Source organism: Rhincodon typus, chromosome 4 (genome assembly GCF_021869965.1).
Source record: "Rhincodon typus isolate 14 chromosome 4, sRhiTyp1.1, whole genome shotgun sequence".
NCBI lineage: Eukaryota > Metazoa > Chordata > Chondrichthyes > Orectolobiformes > Rhincodontidae > Rhincodon > Rhincodon typus.
The window spans coordinates 84,366,096-84,385,520 of record NC_063335.1 but is presented as its reverse complement, the minus strand read 5'-3'; the positions used below and the strand labels follow the sequence as shown (position 1 = coordinate 84,385,520).

The window sequence follows — 19,425 nt, the reverse complement described above, 5'->3', positions numbered from 1 at the left end:
AATGTGAAATCTAATGAACAACCTCTGGTAGAACCCTGTGATGTTTCTCCCCACTGTCAATGCATAATAATTAAATTTTATCCACTCATACCATCCCACAGGCGACTGACTCATGGTCAATCATGTTTAGACATTCAGATGGACTTTCTGTGTGATTTTAACCACCATTAATCTGTATATAATAAATGGGTTAAACTTTTTGTTGAAATAAGTGTTAGCACAAATTCACATGAATGTGTTAATGCATTGTTACCCATATTGTATTGTGTAACTTCGACCTATAGGAGTTAAGTCATCAAAATTTGTGCTGGTCTATCCTTTGAGGAGCAGCAAAAATACAATCATTTCCTTGCATTTATGCTGATTTGTAGTTTTCCAAAGAGCAGATGGGACTGCTAGAGAAAGCATCCAAAGAGGTGAGTACAAATATTCTTATGTATATGAAAGCGATGGCAGGATGAGCTTCACATTGAAACTTTATATTTCTGTCAGCAACTGCTTGGCCTACTCTTGATCTTCTCTTCAACCCTAGCTTCCACTACTGAACGAGGTCCATTGTCACCACTGCAATTTTCATCCCCTTGAAAGCCTCTTGGATCTTGAACTGGTGGTCTTGTCAATTGATGTTTCTTTTGTGCAAGAAAATTAATTTGCCTGATTCACTTGTGATCCAGTCCTAATGTGATGGTCTTTGCTGCTGTTGTATTTGCATCTGGTTTCAGGAGTGTCAGTCTTTGTTTCCACTCTTAAAACAAAAAAAAAATACTGTTCCAAATCTTCAATCTCTTTTAGTTTATTTTCTATTGGGAGTCGTGGATTAACATGTCAGATTTATACTTCTGTGGTCAGCTCTCCCATAAAGGTCTGCAATAGGTTGTAAAACACTGAACTTTTTTTTCCTCAGGAAAAGACAATTTTCCTCAGTCTTCCTTACCCCTTACCTATGAGTAGCAGGGAATCTACTTAGACATTGACAGCTGTTTTTAGCAATTTCATGCTCTTGTAGTTGCAATAATATTTTGATAGCTGTGAAAAATATGAATGTATGGCAGGGTTCCAAAAGAAATGGAGTGCTTAGTTCTTTTGATACAGCTGTCAGGGGAATGACAGGCAGTTTTATGAGGCTGTACTAATGTACTCAGTCTCTGATATGGTTACAGAGCACATGATTGATTGCTAACATAACATAATGGACGCTTAAAAGGTTAACTTTTTTAATGGAGCTTTTAATTATGATATCATGATACACCTTTGAATGGGAATAATATTATACTTTCACAATTTTTTTTCACAACAGCAGTTAAAATAACTCCCAACATGTTGCATGGTGCTGAACACAGTGTATATTGATACTGGATAATTGGTTGTGGTAAATACATATAGGCATTGAAAATCTTAGGAGTCATGGATGTGGCAAAGGGATTGCAGGGGATACAGAGCTGGTATGAGCAACCTGAGGAGGCATAGGAGATGGATGGAGGGGAGGAGACAAGTGAGGTGTAGGTGGCATCTAAAGGATGTCAAGAGCTAGGCTACTATGTTGGAAAATGAAGGTGGGCCTTCGAACCAATCCACCTTTCACGCTTCATCGCAGCTTGCAATGGCACTGCAGACCTGAACCCTGTGTGAACAAATATAATTTTGAAAAAAGTCACACATGGGCCAGCTGTGCAGCTCAAAAACCACAAACTTGCACAATTTCCCAAGCCAACAAGTTTGGTATCTGGAAAAAACTGTAGCCAATCTGATTGTAAAGTGTTTTCTCTTTTCTGATTTTATGTATTCTATATAAAACGAGATGGGCAAGTTTCAATCATTAATTGGCATTGAATTTGCAATTTCACCCATAAGTAATGTAAGGGTCCCAAGTAAAGGTTGGATCCAGGGCATAGTGAGGGTAATTTTCTCTTTTGGCAGGGCTGCTATCTGACTGACCTACAATTATATTTTCCTACAACATGCCTGTCTTTTTAGCTGGATGAGTAGCTTCTGCAGGTGAAAACTCACCTCTGGGAAGATCACCTGCAGGCAGGACTGTATCAGTCTGCTGTCGCAATCCTTACATCTCCAACATTCTCCATGGCCCTGATCTTGAGCCCACACCCTCTGACAGTACTGTGGAGACAGTTTCTATCATGGCCTTCAAAAGGGATTTGGAGAACTATCTGATGACAAAAAAAAATTGCAGATCTATGGAGAGAAGGGGACTAAACTTTTGCAGTTCTTGCAGAGAGACAGAGACAGGGAGAGACGGTTGACCTTCTGTGATGACAACGTTCAATGATTCTGTGTTCCATACTTGGGAGAGACTTCGAGAGATAAGAGTACAAAGAATATCCCATTTCCATAATTGACACTGTTACCTTGATGAAAGCAAACATCAACATAACTAATGCTTACAATTTCACTAACAATGTAATGAGTTTACACAGTTGCTTGAATGCATGTATTTCATTGAAGCAGATAGGGGAGAGAGCAAGAGAAAACTCCTGGCTTCCCCCATTCTGATGTTACAAAATATTAAAATAATAGTGCAAAATCAATAAACCATTGCATGAACATAACATAAACAGGACAACAGTTTACAAAACAAATTCATAAATTAAAAGCTTTTCAATTTTTGATGGTTAGTCCAGGACATTTCGACTATGGGTAATCACTAGGTCAGGGTCAGGTCGGGATGCGTATTCAGGGTCAGGTCAGGGTCAAGTTGAGGTCGTGTGGCTAGTCAGTGTTAAGCCAGGACGGGTAGTTAGGGTCAGGTCAGGGTCAGGATGGGGTGGGGAGTCAGGGTCAGGTCAGGGCAGGTCAAAGTGCGTATTCAGTGTTATGGTCAGGATTAGGTCAGGGTCAGGTTTAGGTGGGTATGCAGGGTCAGGTTGGAGTGGGTCATGGCAGATACAAATGCATTTTGTTCCTGAGGCTGATGTATATCCCTCTCTAGAAGTGGCAGGTAAAGTGGCAGGAAGAGAAGTAAATTGGCAGGTTGAAACCATGTCGGTACCAGGCCACTTTCCAACACTCAGGAATTAGGTTATGGCTAGGAAGTTCTACAGTTAACTTCCTGACTCATCATAATTTAGAACCTCAAGTAGCCTCTGCCCACCACTGCCCTGACTCTTTTCCCATCAGCAAGAAAAGTACAAGCTTTCCTGACTCCTATAGTGGGGCTGTTTGCCTGCCAGGTGGGTGGTGGCACCTTTATTTACCTAAATCTAGGTGTGTTCAGGGGCACATATTTGAGGGCTGGGGTGAAGTAAGATGGTGACTGCTGAAAATCAACCTCTGACTGTGTCTCTGAAGCCCCTGGCCCTCCTATTCCTGTGACATCTCCCCCTTAAATTCAAAAGTCTGTTCCTTTACTGTTGTGAGATAACAAGGCGTAGAGCTGGATGAACACAGCAGGCCAAGCAACATCACAGGAGCAGGAAGGCTGACGTTTCGGGCCTAGACCCTTCTTCAGAAATGTTGTTTACTGTTACTGAAATGTTTACTGTTGTGCCTGGCCTTCAATGCTGCTATATAGCCAACAGCCTGAGCCTCCATAGAGGTGCCACTCCTCATAGCATCTGCTGCCTTCTGACAGACTAGCAACTTCAGGCATGAGGGAACATTCTGGTCTGAGGGGTGACAGACTGAGAAGCCCATGAGGTGACCATTTGAGTGCCTGATTGGCATTTGATATGACAGGCTTTCTTGCCGATGGGGGTGGATGGTGTATCAATCCTAAAGACACAAACCCCTACTTCAACTAATAAAAGAGAAAATTCTGTCCAAAAATCCAGTTTACATACTACATTTTTATGGTTTTTAAAATAAATGGATGGAAAGCTCCACATCTAATCTCCCAACGTGTGCTTCTGCTGCATTGATTAGAATGTGCTTCTGCAAATACTTGTCCATATTCAACTTGGGCTAAATACTGTCAATGGTTAATGCATGATCGTTTTCCCACTGTATATCAAAACCACAGAGCTTAAGTGACTCTTAATTGTTTCATTACTAAGCACTCTGTTGGTCATTAGCAATGAATGTATACCATATGCAAATTTATTGCACTGAATGTGCTTTTCTTCAACCATTAAATCTGCTAACACTCTTAACATCATTAAAACTCTGGTTTAATTGATTGTGGAATCATAAGGAAGGGAGGAAATTGATCTTAACTAACCTTGAACTGAAATTATGCTCTAAACATATTGATTTGCAAAATCTTGTTGAAATATTGATCCTACAATGTTGGTCACATCGGGAATTTTGGGTAAAGATCAGAAAACATTTTTATAAACGTGAACATGTGAAAACCTGGATGGATATTTTATATTTAAACACAAGGAACTCCTTTTTTTTTCACTTTTAATTTATTGGTGTAGCCTTTTATTCACCAGTCTAACTCAAATTGCTTCAGTGATGCTTAGCTGGCCAATGATTGCCCTTCAAACAACAGTGTCCCCCTGTGGCTCAGTGACAGTCCTCACACATACAAGTGAGAACGTTTTTGAGTTCAAACCCTAATCCAGAGATCTGAAGTATACTCCAGTAGAGTTGGGCATTGTTAGCCTCCTCAATAAGATGTTAAATGGAGTCACTGCGTTCACAGTTGGATTTTTTAAAAATCATTTTGTGGGATGTGGGCATCGCTGGCTGAGCCAGAATTTATTGCCCGTCCTTAGATGCCCTTGAGAAGGTGGTGATGAGCTGCCTTCTTGAACCGCTGCAGTCCACCTGCTGTGGGCTGATCCACAATGCCATTAGGGAGGGAATTCCAGGATTTGGACCCAGTGACAGTGAAGGAACAGCATTATATTTCCAAGTCAGGATGGTAAGTGGCTTGGAAGAGAACTTGAAGGTGGTGGAGTTCCCTTATATCTGCTCTCCTTGTCCTTCTAGATGGAAGTGGTCATGGGTTTGGAAAATGATGTCTGAGGATCTTCGGTAAATGTCTGCAGTGCGCCTTGTAGATAGTACACACTGCTTCTACTGAACGTCGGTGATGGAGGGAGTGGATGTTTGTGGATGTGGTGCCAATCAAGTGGACTGCTTTGTCCTTGATGGTGTCAAGCTTCTTGAGTGAATATGAAACACGCCATGGCATTATTTCAAAAAAGATAGGACAGCTCTTATATATCCTGCCCGATAGCCACCCATAAATATAACTTTTAAAAGAGAATTGAGTGGAATTTTCTGAGCCCTTGAATGACATGGGCAATGGTGAATCAGTTGAGAAAATATGGTCAGAACAGATAAATGAGATTCTCAGACCTTGAGAAAGAAGTTTAATTTTCCACTCAAGGATTTAAGAGCTAGATGTAACACTCTCCAGTGAATGATGAGGGACCTATTTACATGCATTAACATCTCATTATTATTTAACCTTAACTCATTCGTATGCAATTTGTCATTTTACCAGGCAATGGAGAGAAATGAGACAGCAACAGTTTCCGACTTAAACATTCGAGTTGGAATGTGGCAGCTGCAGCTCACTAGTGTCTTCTCTGGGTCTCCATCTTGTCCTCCATTCACCAAAGTCTGATGGTCTGTTCCGAGGGAAGTCACCATCTGCACCCTCTGTTCACAGAAGATGGCATCAGACAAGTCACAGTATGTTTATTTCTGCCATTTTCTGACCAGTTTCTCAACCAGCAAGAGTCAATCAGTTAATACTTGCCCGTAATTTTCTTTTAATTTAAAAACTTCATTGGATATGGGCATCGTAGGCTAGGCCAGCATTTGTTACCTACCCCTAATTACCCAGAGGGCAGTTGAGAGGCAACCTCATTGCTGTGTGTCTGGTGTCGCATGTAGGGCAGACCACATAAAGATGGCAGTTTCCTTCCCTAAAGGACATTAGTGAGCCAAATGGGTTTTTCTCCCAACAATCAACAATGGTTTCATGGTCATCCTTGGCTATTAATTTGAGATTTTTATTAAATTCAAATTCCACCATCTACAGTGGCAGGATTTGAACCTGGATCCCTGGATTAACTATCCAGCAATAATACCACTAGGCCATCACCTCCCCTAATAGATTTTCTGAAGAAAGGTCCTGAACCGAAACGTCGGCCTTCCTGCTCCTCTGATGCTGCCTGGCCTGCTGTGTTCATCCAGCTCAACGCTGTGTTATCTCTGACTCCAGCAACGGCAGTTCTTACTACCTCCCCTAAAATGATCTTAATAACTTGTAAACATTTATTTGATCAGCTAATATAATTTTCTATTCTATTTTCTGTTCTATCATACCATAAAACTTGATAAAAACAAACAACCAAATTGCGGATAAATAATTCCACCTAAGTAATTTACAGATTGGAGCAATCCATACAAATAGTATATCTACAGTGAGGGATTGGCAATGGTATGGTGCAGAGTGGGGTAGTGGGAAGAGGACTGGTGAGTAGTATAACCATTGATATGATGTCAGTCACATGGATGACACCTGCCTGTAATCCTTCAAACATCTTCAGAATGGTCAAACTGATTGATTATTAAATGGTTGCCTGGTGCTATAGCAAATTGTGAAATTGAATTTAGCCAATCTTTTAAAAATGCATTCACAGGTTATGGGTGTTGCTGGCTAGACCAGCACTTTGGCTGCCCATCCACAATTACTCAGGGGGCAGTTAAGAGTTAATCATATTGCTTTGCGTCTGGAGTCACATAGACCAGACTGTATAAGGACAGTCCTAAAGGGCATTAGTGAATCAGACGCGTTTGTGCAACAACAGTTTCAAAGTCATCATGAGACTAATTATGGACTTATTTTTATTGAATTCAAATTCTACCATCTCCTCTGGTGAGAATCAAACCCTGATCCCCATTATCATTGTATAACGATAGTACCACTAGACTGTCATCCTCCGTTGGACTGACTTTAGGAAACAATCATGAAAGCTGTTGGTAGACAAACAGGAGGCTGGAAGAACATACCAAGCCAGGCAGCATCTGGAGGAAAGGAGCAGTCAATGTTTCAGGTATTACCCTTCTCTCAGGACTGGATGCAGGGGTAGAAGGAGCTGCAGATAAAGAGGGAGGGAGTGGAATGGTGGTGGTAGGTGGACATTGGTAGTAGATACAATCTGGTTGGTCAATGGGAGGGAAGAATCCAATTGGTGGCTGGAAGGGAAGGTCAGAAGGTGGAATTGAAGGGGGGAGGTGGGGCTGGAGACAGAGCTGGGAAGGTTATTTGAAATTGGAGAACTCAGTGTTGAGTCTTCCAGGCTGTAGGGTGCCCAGGTGGAAGATAAGGTGTTGTTCTTCGAATTTGCGTTCCGAGTCGCTGCGATACTAGAGGAGGCCGAGGACAGACCTGTTGGAGCGGGAGTGGGGCGGGGAGTTGAAATAGGCGTTGACTGGGAGGTTAGGCTGGCCATTACAGGCCAGGCAGAGATGCTCGGTGAAATGGTCACCTCATCTACGTTTGGTCTCACTGACGTAGAGAAGATCACATCGGGAGCATCAGATGCAATAGACTAGGTTGGAGAAGATGCAGGTGAAGCTCTGTCTCACTTGGAAGGACTGTTTAGGGCCCTGAATGAAGGTAAGGGAGGTGGTGTGTGGGCAGGTGTTGCATCTTTTATGGTTCCAGGGGAAGGTACCGGACCGGTTGGAATGGTTGGTGGGGAGTGTTGCGCAAACTAAGGAGTGGCGAAGGGAATGGTCCTTTGGAAGGCAGAGAGGGATGGGGAGTGGAAGATGTTCCTGGTGGTGGGGTCTAATTGGAGTTGGCGAAAGTGTTTGAGGATGATATGTTGGATGTGGAGGCTGGTAGGGTGGAAAATGAGGACAATGAGGACAAGGGGGATCCTATCTTTATAATTCTGGGGGAGCGGTGGTTAAAAGCTGTGGAGCGGGGAATCGAGGAGGCATGGTGGAGGGCTGTCTGGATGACAGAGGGGGGAAAAGACCGTTGTCTGGAAAAGGCAGACATCCGGGACGCTTGGGAGTGGAAAGTCTCCTCGTCAGAGCAGATGTGACCATGATGGAGGAATTGGGAAAATGGGATGGAGTTTTTTCAGAATTCGGGGTAGGAGGAGATGTAGTCTAGGTAGCTATGGGAGTCTGTGGGTTTATAGTAAATGTCAGTCCACAAATTGTCACCAGATTTGGAAACAGAGAGGTCAAGAAAGGGGAGGGAGGCGTCTGAGATAGACGAAGTGAATTTGAGGGTGGGGTGGAAATTGTAAGCAAAGCCTGCTTCCAGTTCAGCCTGGGTGTAGGATGCAGCACCGATGCCGTCATTGAGGTAAGTGTGGAAGAGTTGGGGAACGCTACCGGTGTACGTACTGGAGAGGGACCGTTCAACATAACCGACAAACAGGCAGGTATAGCTGGGGGCCATGTGAGTGCCTGTGGCAAACCCTTGGATTTGTAGAAAGTGGGGAGAATTGAAAGAAAGGTTATTGAGGGTGAGGACTAGTTCAGTGAGGCAGATGAGGATACTGATCGGAGTGCTGCTGGGTAAGTCTGTTGGAGAAGAAAAAAACTGAGGGGCTGTAGGCTGTTCTTGTGGGGTATGGACATGTATAGGGATTGCACATCCATAGTAAAGGTGAAGCACAGGGGGCCAGGGAACTGGAAGTTTGCAAAAAGGTGGAGGGCATGGTTTGTGTCCTGGATGTAGGTGAGGAATGCCTGGACCAATGGTGAGAGACTGGAGTCGAGGTAGGAAGAGATGAGTTCAGTGGGGCAGGAGCATGTGGAGACAATGAGTTGGCTGGGGTAGTTGAGCTTATGGATTTTGGGGAGCAGGTAGAACTGGGCAGCGTGGGGCTTGGGGGCCATAAGGCTGAAGGCGGTGGAGGGGAGGTCACCGGAAGTGATGAGATCATGGACAGTGCGGGAGACGGTGGCTTGATGAGGCATGGTGGGGTCGTGGCCAAGGGGAGATAGGATGTGGTGTCGGACAGTTGGCATTTAGCCACTGTGACATAGAGGTCCATCCTCCAGACTACCACCACCCCACCTTTGTCCGTGGGTTTGACAGTGAAACGGGAATTGGTGTGGAGAAAGTGGAGCATTGCATGTTTAGACGGGGAGGGGTTGGAGTGGGAGAGGGGGTTGGAGAAATTCAGGCAGTCAACGTCGCATTGGCAAGTGAAGGGGTCCAGGGAGGCCTGCAGGGCATGTCCAAGAGAAAGAGAAAGGATGGAGGGGGGCGTTGGCGAAGGTGTCCCCAAAAGGTGGTTAGGAGTCTTTATCGAAGAAGTAGGCATGGAGGCTGAGGCGACGGAAGAGGAGTTCCACATTGTGGTGGGCACAGAACACACTGAGGTGGAGGCAGAGGGGCAAGAACATGAGCCCTTTACTGAGGACAGACCGTTCGGCCTCAGAGAATTCGAAGTCAGGGGGAATGGTGAATATTCAACAAGGTTCATGGTTGGGAATTTGGGGGGGTGTCTCAAGGAGCGGGAAGGGGGGGGGGGGGGAAGAGCGATAGCATGCGATGGATGAGGGTTGGATGCGGTTTGATGGGGGGAGTAGCTGTGGGATGGAAAGGAAGGTGGGAGGGTAATGGGTTGGAGGGTTGAATGGGGGGTGGGGTGTGGGAGAGATAAGGCAGAAAGGAGGGAGGAGAGGTGGAGGGGGAGGGTGTACTGTGGGGGTGGACAGATGAGGAGAGAGTGGTGTGCTGGCTAGCTGCAGGTTGGCAGTAGGAGTGACCCTGGGGCTAGGAGTCTGTGTGTTGATTGGAGAGTGGACAGGATCTGGAGTGGAGTCGGAAGTTGCAGGGAAGTCCAGGCACGTCCCAGTGCTGTTGGCAGCGGAATCCAGGACAGCATTTGTGGAGTTGTCCAGAGCAGAGACGAAGGTTGAAGGTTAATTCCTGTGGGTCCCGGTCGATGGTGGCTGAGGCTCAGGTGCCAGACTAGAACCGGAAGCAGCGTCTGAACCGGAATTGGTGTCAGACCGGAGAGGCCTGGAACTGGATGAGGTCTACACGTGAGTAATGGCAGCAGCAGCATGGGGGGCCTGGAGGTGGCCGAAAACCAGGCACAGATTGTGAGTAGTAAGTGGATTTTCTAACTGGAGGTGAGTAGAAGAGATAACACAGTGTGGAGCTGGAGGAACACAGCAGGCCAGGCAGCATCAGAGGAGCAGGAAAGCTGATGTTTCGGGTCAGGACCCTGCTTCAGAAAAATTCATTTATCTCTGTTATCTCTGACTCCAGCATCGGCAGTTCTTGCTGTCTGTTAGTGAGTAGAGGAGAATCTTGCAAACTTATGATTTTTAATGACCGATATGAAGTCAAAAAGTCGTTTGTTGAGTGTGTGGATTGTGCGTTGAATATAGAAGAGTAGAACCCACCAGTACCTACCCCCGTGACCGTCAAATATGCAACATCTGCCCACACACCACCTCCACCACCTCCATTTAGGGCCCTAAACAGTTCTTCCAGGTGAGACAGAGCTTCACCTGCATCTCTTCTAACCCAGTCTATTGTATCTGGTGCTCCCGAAGTGGTCTTCTCTATGTCGGTAAGACCAAACGTAGACTAGGGGACTGTTTTGCTGAGCATCTTTGCTGGCCTGTAATGGCCAGCCTAACCTCCCAGTCACTGCTAATTTCAACTCCCCTCCAACATGTCTGTCCTCGGCCTCCTCTACTGTGGCAGCGATTCAGAACGCAAATTTGAAGAACAACACCTTATCTTCCACATGGGCATCCTACAGCCTGTGGACTCAACATTGAGTATTCCAATTTCAAATAACCTTCCCACCAACCCCGGCTCCTTTTCCAGCCCCACCTCTTCCCTTCTATTCCACCTTCTGACCCTCCCTTCCAGCCACCAATCGGATTCATCCCTCCTATCAACCAACCAAGTTGGACCTACTACCAGTGTCCACCTATCACCACCATCCTGCTATCCCCTCACCCCCTCTTTATCTGCAGCTCCTTCTACCCCCACATCCAGTCCTGAAGAAGGGTAATACCCAAAACATTGACTGCTCCTTTCCTCCAGATGCTGTCTGGCCTGCTGTGTTCTGTCAATTTGTTTATTGTTAGAGTTAAATAAATAAATTGTTACTTGTTATTTGTAAAGTGGAGATTAGGGATTTTCTTTCTTTTAACCCTCTCTTTTAACAGGTTACGAGGGGAAACGTGAGCTTCTCTGGGTGTTTCGGGGGTAATTATTAGAGGGGAACCTCCTACTCCCATCATAACAGGTTGGGGCTTGTGTTTTGGTTTAATTGTCAGAGGGGTTCGGCCATTGCCCCTCCGGAACAAATTGGGGGCTCGTCTGGGATCTGGACAGTTGTGGACAGATCGAGTCCGGGATCTGGATGCTTCAAGTCTGGGATCAGGACAGTTCATGTAAGGGATTTGGCCAGTTTATGTATGGGTTCTGAATGGATCTGAACGGACTTGGACAGATTTAAACAGACATGGGGATTGGTGTCCAAGATCTTTAAATAAAACATACGTGGAGAAACTTTGTTTGATTTTGGCTACTTGTCTTTGGTAAAATTAAAAGTGAGGGAAGTGGCTCTTAACATTGCTAAACAGGTTCTGAAGAATCTTCCCGAATTTGCCAAGAAAGTTTAGGAAAACAGAGAAAGGATATACTGATAGAAATAGCAAACAGGCTAGAATTCGGCTTAACTAGGGACAAAAGGAAAGCTGAAAATTGTAATGAAGTTAGTGAAGCACCTAGGTATATCAGAAAAACAGGCAAGTGCAGTGGAGTTAGATAAAAGTAGATTGCAAAGGAGATAGCTGGAGTTAGAGAATGAAAGGAAGGCAAGGGAGTTTGAATTACAGTTATAAGCAGAGGAAAGAGATAAAGAAAGGCAGAGAAGGTTCTTAGCTGAGCATAAAGAAAAAGTGGGAGAAGAGCAGGAGGAAAAAGAGAGTTTGAACTTCAGAAGTTGTGAATTAGACAGGAAAGTCAATTTAAAATGATAGAGATGAAGTTAGAAGGTAGGCTTAGTGAGGAGGAGAGTGATGATGAGTAAACTCATCGTAGCCAATGACATAGTAGAGATATATACAAATATGTCAAAACATTATCAAAATTCAATGAAAAAAATGTAGAAGTCATTTTCATTTCTTTTGAAAAACTGGCTAGGCAGATGAATTGGCCAGAGACTGTACGGGTACTGTTAATTCAGACCAAGTTAGCAGGCAGGGCTAGTGAGGTGTTTGCAGCGCCTGTCAGATAAGTTGTCAAGAGACTATGAAGATGTCAAATAGGCTACTTTGAGTGCCTACTAATTGGTACCAGAAGCATTCAGACAACGGTTCAGAAATATAAAGAAGGAACCAGGTCGATGTCCAGTTTGAAAGAATTAAAGAGAGTAAGTTCGAAATATGGGTGAAAGCATTAAGGATAGAAAAGGCACATGAGGATCTTAGAGAGATTATTCTGCTGGAGAAATTTAAAACTCACTTCCAGAGATTATAAGAACTCATATTGAGGAACAGAAAGTAACCAAAGTAAGAAGAGCTGCAGACAAAGCAGATGAATATGTATTAGTGTATAAATCAAAATTTAGCTTCTGACAGCAATTTCATGCAGTAAAGGATGGAAATTGGCAAAAAGAGGTATCCTTCAATGAAAAACAAAAAGTAGATCACACTAGGAACAGTTTATCTCAGGTGAAAAAACAGGGTGAAAAGGAGGCAAGAGGCCTTGGTGTTTTCACTGTAATTGAGTGGGACACATAAAGTCACAGTGCCGGTGGTTTAAGAAAGGCACTGAGAAAAGGTGTTTTCACTGCCAAAAGGTGGGGCACATAAAGTCACAGTACTGGTGGTTGAAGAAAGGCACTGGGAAAAAGGATGTGGGAAAAGAGGCTAAACCAGTGGGATTATTTAAGGTAGTGAAGGAAATCCCAAAAGGAGTACAGGAGCTGCAGGAGAGCGCATAGCCTAGTTACGGGCTGGATAGTGAATTGGTGCCCGATCTCCACAAAAACTTCACCTCTGTGGATAAGGTTTACTCAGGGGAGAAGGTAAAGACATGACAATATTGAGAGATATGGGAGCTGGTCAGTCTCTAATAGTAAGAGATGAAAATATTTGCACTCCTTCTGAAATGTTACCAAGACAGCAGTAGTCTGTGGAATAGATGGAAAGAGATTTAGCATTCCCCTGTGTAAGATCAGGTTGGAAAGCCCAATCAAGACTGGGAAAGTGAAAGTGGGAGTGATTGAAAGACTGTCAATTCCAGGAATACAGTTTGTTCTTGGAAACAACCGAACAGGATCAAAAGTGGGAGTGACACCCCTTGTAGTGGAGAAGCCGAAGGAAAACCAAGGAACTGAGATGTTAAAGAAAAAATACCGTGGAATTTTTCTGGACTTTTTGGTGACAAGATCCAACAGTCATAGGTTAAAGCAAGAGGGGAAAACCAAAGAGCAAGATGAAGGAATTGAGGTCCAGTTAGCTGACACCCTGTTTGACGAAATGGTAAAGGAAGAACCTAAGCAGATAGAGGATCGAGCAGAGGTGTTTAGTTCTGAGAGATTACTGAAGTTACAACAAAAAGATAAGACAATAAAGGATCTATATCATAAAGCCGACTCAGAAAAGGAATCAGAATGTATTCCCGAGTGTTATTATCTTAAGGATGGAATCCTAAGGTGCAAATGGAGACCTTGGCAGTTTAAAGCAAGAGGAAAAATGGGCAGGAGTGCACCAGATTGCACTACAGGTAGCGTACAGACAGGAAGTATGACCTAGCACATGAATTACCGGTAGGAGATCATTTAGGAATGAGGAAAACTCAGGCTAAGATACAAAACCACTTCTATTGGCCTGGATTGCATAAGGATGTGGTTGAATTTCGCTATACTTGCCAAATGGTAGGAAAGCTACAGACAGTAATAAAACCAGCACCTTTAATGCCAATTCCTGCATTTGAAGAACCTTTCACATGGATTATGATTGATTGTGTAGGTCCCCACCCTAAAACCAAAAGTGGGAACCAGTATTTGCTAACCATAATGGATGTGTCTACCTGATTTCCGGAAGCAATTCCATTACAGTGTCAAGGCAAAAAGGGTGGTGGAAGCGTTGCTTGCTTTCTTTACTCATTGTGGCCTACCCAGGGAGCTTTAGTCAGACCAAGGGTCCAATTTTGCCACTAAACTATTTAAGGAGGTCATGGATAGTTCAGGCATCAAGCACTTTAAATCAAGTACCTACCATCCTGAATCCCAGGGAACATTGGAAAGGTGGTATCAGACCCTAAAAACCATGCTGAGGGCTTATTGCCAGGATTACACAAACAATTTGGATAAAGGTCTCCCATTTATATTGTTTGCCATTAGAGAGGCCCCAAATGAATCAACTCAGTTTACTCCATTTGAGTTGATATTTGGACACAAAGTAAGAGGGCCTTTAAAATTAATTAAGGAAAAGTTGATAAGTTCAAAATCTGAGATATCACAGTTGGATTATGTATCTGAAGTAAGAGAAAGATTAAACATAGTCAGTGAATTAATTAGACAACATCTGAAGGTGGTACAGCATCAAATAAAGCAAGAAGCAGATAAGGAATCTAAAATTCAGATGTTTGTAGGAATAAAGTATTGGTGCTTTTGCCAGTGGTAGGAGATCCCTTCAAAGCATGGTTTGGATGTCCTTGTCAGATTGAGATGAAGTTGAGTCTAGTAATTATCTGGGAAAGATGACAGATGGGAAAAAGCTTTATTGGGTATGTCACGTGATTATGTTGGAACCCTACTACAACAGGGATAGGGAACCAGAGAAACAGGTATTAGTTACTGCCCCTCAGAGTGAGGAATCAGAATCCAAGTTATTTGATTTTGATGTGCCTCAAAATAAGTTAAATAATGGGGAATTCCTTAGAGAATTGGATAGGATAGTGAGCTATCTGTCTCAGGAACAGAGAACTGAATTGAATGGCTTGTTGCAGAAATATGAGGACATACGTAGGAATAGAATGTGGAGGACTAAAACTAAAATGCATGAGGTTGAAGTAGGGAATGCTATTCCAATAAAACAACACCCCTCCGGGCTTAATCCTCTCAAAGCTGCACAGGTACAGAAGGAAGTGGATGCGATTCTGCAAGAAGACATCAAGCCAAGTCAAAATGAGTGGAGTTCGTTGATTGTTTTGGTTCCCTAACCTGATGGTACTCAATGATTCTGTGTGGATTATTAGAAGCTAATGCCATAACTAAATTGGACACATACCCAATTCCAAGGCTGGAGAACTGTGTGGAAAAAGTTGGACAAGCCACTTATATCACAAAGTTGGACCGGCCAAGTGGTTACTGGTAAGTACCTTTGGCAGAGAGAACGAAAGCAGTTTCTGCATTTGAAACTCCAAAAGGGCTGTATCAATTTAATGTAATGCCCTTTGGTATGAAGCGTGCCCCAGCCACATTCCAAAGACTTATGAACAGAGTTGTGGCAGGACTGACTAATTAGGATGTCTATTTAGTGCCTTTCCAGTTTTCCACTTCACTTACTTTCTCTGTACTGAAGATTACTGTGCTACCTCCTTGAGCTACCATGACTAATGTCAAATAACTGAACATAGATTCTTTTTGGGTGGTTTTATTAGCTGAGCCTGCTCACCAGATATACTCACTGAGCCTCTTTTGCATTTTGATAGCCTCCTATGCTCTTCCAACAGCAAAGAAACTCAGTCTGAAGCTATCCTTCAACAGTGTGATTTTCATTGATCCTGTTCTTTATGAAATTATTTCATTTTCATTAAGATTAATACTCAGTTATTATTTCTTCAGGCGGGTGGTCCAACCAATACAGGAAAAAAACAACTTCTTTCTTTTAGTACATCCATTGGCTAATTTCTCTTCAAACAAAACATTTGCATCAAGACACAGGAAAGAGAGACAAAAGAATCTGTGTTGAAAAGCTGGTCGGAAAATAATTTTGGACTGAAAAATGTTCAATTTGGCATTGCAACAAAGTAAAGATCATGTCAATGTTGAATGCAACACATCTGATTTGCAACTACTAGGATACTACAAGGTTCATTTATCTTAGTTTTCATTTCAGTCACATTGGGCGCTGCTAATATCCCTGGAGATTCTCCTTCTCCACCAGAACTAATAGTAGAAAACTAGGAGAAACTCACAGGATATTCACTGCAATGAGTTTTAACACTCCAGGGGCATGTTTGCATTGTATTGTGAAGCCATCTCCTCCAATGAAGTCAGAGAAGTTTTTGACTAAGATGCACAAACTAAACCAATGTGCTTCATAGCCAAGGGAGTATTTTTGAAATGTGACCACTTTTCCAGTGGAGGCTGAACCTTAACCATCTATCTGGATACCAGGGACACACTTCTTATCTGCTTGGAACAGTGCTATAGGATCCTTTCCACCAATTAGAAAAGCAGATTAGGCCACAGTCATGATCAAAAGACAGCAGTTTTAATTTAAAAAAAATTGCCTAGATTATGTGCTCAAATCTTTGGAATGGTTTTCAATCCATTATCTTCTGACTCTGATGGAAGAGTATAACTATTTTATAATAGAAGTTGGCCACTAGAATCATAGAATTATATACTACAGCTCTTCAGCCCATTCAGTCTACATCAACAGAAATTACTCTTAATCTACACCAGTCCCACTTTACAGCCCTTAGCTTTGAATGTCATGACATTTCAAGTGTTCATTCATATACTTTTTAAAGGTTGTGAGATTTCCCTCTGTGTGAGACAAAACTTTCCTCAAATTCTCTCGAAACCTTCTGTCTTTCAACTTGAAATTATGTCCCCTTGTTATTGACCCTTCAACTAAGGGAAACAAATGCTTTTGTATCCACCCTGTCCATGCCCTTTATAATCTTATATGCCTTAATCATGTTCCCTCCCAGCTTCTCTATTTTGAAGAAACAATCTGAGCTTCTCTTCACCTAAACTGCTCCATCCCAGGCAATATCCTGGTAAATTTCCTTTACACTCCCTCCAGTGCAATCACACCATTCCTATAGTGCACATCGCACTCCAGCTGTGGTCTAACCAAAGTCCTGCGCAGCTCCAACATAATCTCCCTGTCTTTATAATCCATGCCATGACTAATATAGGCAAGTGTCCCATACGCCTTCTTAACTACCCTATTAACCTGCCCTGCCACTATTAGGGATCTGTGAAGAAGCACCATACAACACCTCTCTTCCTCTGAGCCTCCTGAAATAAATTGACAGTTGTGGCTTTGATCAAATTATTGGTCTAAAGTTCACCAAGGGAGATTTCTGGCCTTCAATTTTCAGAGGTAAAAGTGTCATTTTCATGTTTTGCGCAATATGCAGATAACAGTGTCAGTCTGGTCTCTCTAGAACCCTTCCATTTGGCTAAACAAATTTAGGCCTGATTATGTATTCTTTTATTTGTTCATAAGATGTGGGCATTGCTGCTTAGGATTCATAATTGCCCAGAGGTCAGTTCAGAGTCAACCACACTATGCTGGGTCTGGAATCACATGCAGGCCAGAAAAAGTAAGGACAGCAGATTTCCTTACCTAAAGGACAGTAGTGAAACAGACGCGTTTGTGTGAAAGTTAATAGTAGTTGTCATGCGGCTAACTTCTTCATTCCTCATTTTCAATGAACTGAAATTTCACCATCTGCCATGGTAGGATTCAACCCTATGTCCCCAGAATGTTATCCTGGATTTGGATTACTACACCACTGCCTTTCTGTGATTCCATTTGGAGTATAAACAGATTGTGTATAGATTGAGAGAGATAGTAGGAACTGCAGATGCTGGAGAATCTGAGACAACAAGGTGCAGGGCTGGATGAACACAGCAGGCCAAGCAGCATCATAGGAGCAGAGAGGCTGACGTTTTTCTGATGAAGGGTCTAGGCCCGAAACGTCAGCCTCTCTGCTCCTATGATGCTGCTTGGCCTGCTGTGTTCATCCAGCCCTGCACCTTGTTGTCTCTGTGTATAGATTGCTTGGGTTATAACAATGATATGAGAAATCTATTGGTGAAACTTTTGTGTAAATGTATTAATTATACTCCCTATAGCTTATTTTATCATTGCTTTATTTTTGTCGCAATTATTTGATGTACAGATCATTACAATTTTAAGGGGCATATTGTATATGCAACAAATCTCAAACCCAAGTGCCAATGAATGGACCTCCTGTTTGTTTGCTGTGCACTACTCACTCTGTTTTCCAATATCACTTCCATCCCAAGGAATTGAACCCACCCACCCCGCACCCCCCCGCCCCCATCTGCTTTTGTCCCTCTTATCCCCATTCCCTCCACTGGCTGCTCCTCTCCCACCTCACCACCCTGGATCTATGTTGCCATCTGAGTGCAGAATCAACTTTAGACTGTTTAAAGCTTTGGCTGTTACTAAAACACTCAAAGTGCGTCAAGCATTTTGAGAAAATTGAAGCCGGTTTCTTCATCGGTGTCACAAATTAAACTGAGGATTTTTTTCTCATGGGGCAGGCTTTCCATAGCCTGCTTTCCTGGTACTCATTCAGGGTTTGCATTTATGTTATTTGAAGCACAAAGTATTATGAATTTTTACACTTGATATGGAATTATGCTCACTTGGAGTACACGTCTGGAATTCAGGTCAGAACGTCAATGAGCTCCACTGCATCTGCCACTCATTCATATTTTCTGTCTGCCTTGTTCAAACGTTGAACTTTGACAACACCTCTGCAAATGTGCAACCTAATTCCAACTGATTGTTTCAAATACAGGAAACAGCAACGAATCGTAAAGAAATGGATAATATCGCAATCACATGTGAGAAAAGCAATTGAAAAATATCAATGACAGATATATGGAAACAATGAATGAAACGTAAGCAGCTGGAAATATTACCAATAAAAGATAGAAAAAGGGGGATCATCTTCTAATACTTGGGAAGTTTTTTTTGTCTACCGTCATGATTTTGCAACAAACCAGAAATGTAAGACAGGAAATAAAGCAACTTTACATAAATGTTAAAATTGCTAAATTTCTAACTCAACTACAGCTACTAATCCCATACTACACGTGAAACACCTTAACTGTACTTGCTACTTAAAATTTGTGTCTCTTTGAGAAGCCTGAGGCTAGAATTCTTGGGGCCTTCAGGATTCATCACTGTCAGCTAAGGAGACCCAGTGAGGTAGCAGGCTACGGTTCCCAGAAATTATTTATGATTAACATCAAGACGAATCATTAATGTAGCTAAGCCAAGACTTGTGGTTTGTGTGTTTCACCCAATTCCTCCATTCCTGTGGAAAATTACTTACAGATGAAATCCCTTAGGGTTTAGTTCTATAAAACAACAGAACAAGGTAAAACACAAATTCCAACATTTTCTGATGTAATTTGGGATTTTGGGACAATATGGTTTATTCACAGCGCCAGGAATGTTTCAATGATTTTATAAATTCTTAATAGCTCACCATATTCCACCTCCAATTATCCATGTTAATACACTAGGATTTCAGTGTTTGAATTCCCATTA

The 19,425-nt window shown here is 42.9% G+C and overlaps 1 long non-coding RNA gene across 1 annotated transcript; it reads left to right on the top strand.

The window, feature by feature from the left end:
* The first annotated feature begins 377 nt into the window (after positions 1-377).
* Positions 378-18,919, top strand: LOC125483025. The gene is made up of 3 exons (XR_007262019.1): positions 378-416; positions 5,411-5,601; positions 18,668-18,919. It is a non-coding gene; the product is annotated as an uncharacterized LOC125483025 (long non-coding RNA).
* Positions 18,920-19,425: the final 506 nt, after the last annotated feature.